The 1,556-nt window shown below is 42.2% G+C and overlaps 1 non-coding gene across 1 annotated transcript; it reads left to right on the forward strand.

Moving 5' to 3' along the window:
* Positions 1-995: 995 nt before the first annotated feature.
* LOC114819881 (small nucleolar RNA R71) lies at positions 996-1,102 on the forward strand. Its single transcript, XR_003767179.1, has one exon. It is a non-coding gene; the product is annotated as a small nucleolar RNA R71 (small nucleolar RNA).
* Positions 1,103-1,556: the final 454 nt, after the last annotated feature.

Here is a 1,556-nt window from a genome sequence, read left to right on the forward strand (position 1 = left end):
ACTACCAAGGCCTTTTTCCTTGTTTGCATTAAAGTTGGGTCGAGATTGCACTTTGTCACTTGCACTAGGATCTGGAATACCTGCTTCAGAAATAGCCTCTGACCGAGACTTTGCAGCTAATGGTGCACTTTCAGTAAGCTCTTCTTCTTCCACTTCGGCTTCATGGTGCACCACTTTTCTGTTGTCATAGCTCTTGCCACTTTTCAATGTCCGTATTACTTTGCAATGCTCCATCCCTCTTGGATTTTGCTCAGATTGGCTCGGGAACTTTCCTTTCTCTCTTTCATTGAACATGGTAGCAAGCTGTCCAACTTGAGTCTCCAAATTCCCCACTGATGCCGTGAGATTCTGAATGCTAGTTTGTGTGGATTGGACAAAATTGTTGGTGGTATTAGAGAGAGCAGACATATGTTGAGCTAGCTGTGACATTTGTTCTTCAAGATATGGTTTCTTAGTCTCACTACTTGATTGGTAAGACTGTTGGTATTGACGTGGCTGTTGGTTGCCGCCCCAACTGAGATTGGGATGGTTCTTCCACCCAGGATTATATGTATTGGAATAAGGGTCACTTCTGGGTCTAATGAAATTATTCACCATATTCACATGATCTTGCACAAGCTCAGGGTAGCTATCCTTGTTGGGGCATTGAGTGATGTCATGAGTTGTCGCACTACAAATGATGCACGCTTTTTGGGCATTGGGCATGGAAGAGACCTGCATTAAGGCAACAAATTTGGCATTAAAATTCTTTTCCATTTTAGCAATTTGAGCAGAAACATTAGAAGAACTCTGAGAAATCTCAAAAACTCCCCTCTTTTGTGTTTGTTCTTCTGTCCATTGTTGGGATTCAGAAGCCATCATATCAAATAACTCAAATGCTTCCCTTGCTGATTTTGACATTTGACATTAATGACCCTCCAGCAGATGCATTCACGTGACTCTTGGTGGTGGCATTGAGACCATCATAAAATATGTTCATTTGAAGGTTAAAATCAAACCCAGCATAAGGACATTTTGTGTACATCTCATTATACCGTTCCCAAGCTTCATGGAAAGACTCGTTTGGTTTTTGAGCGAAAGCCAATATCTCTTTCTTGAGTGCAAGAGTCTTGGAAGAAGGAAAAAACTTATTGAGAAATTTTTCTTGCAATTCTGTCCATGTTGTAATGCTATTGGCGGGCAGAGAATGCAGCCACGCCTTGGCTTTGTCCTTCAAAGAGAACGGGAACAAACGTAACTTGATAGCTTCAGAAGAGAAACCTCTGATTATGGTGTTGTCACATGCCTCAATAAAATCAGCCAAATGCATGTTGGGATCACTGTTTGGCAACCCATGAAAAGATGGCAATATGTTGAGGATGTGAGGTTTGATTTCAAAGGATGTCCCATCTTCCACATCTGGATATATAATGCACCTTGGCACTGCATTGATTCTCGCCGCCAATGAATTCCTTAAAGGTTGACCTGCTGCAGGTAAGGCTAGGGCCATGTGTGCAACTGGTGCCAAAGGTTGGAAAATAGATGTGCTGCTCTCAGGATCACGGAACAAATCCTTA

The sequence above is a fragment of the Malus domestica genome, chromosome 11, assembly GCF_042453785.1.
Source record: "Malus domestica chromosome 11, GDT2T_hap1".
In the NCBI taxonomy this organism is placed as follows: domain Eukaryota; kingdom Viridiplantae; phylum Streptophyta; class Magnoliopsida; order Rosales; family Rosaceae; genus Malus; species Malus domestica.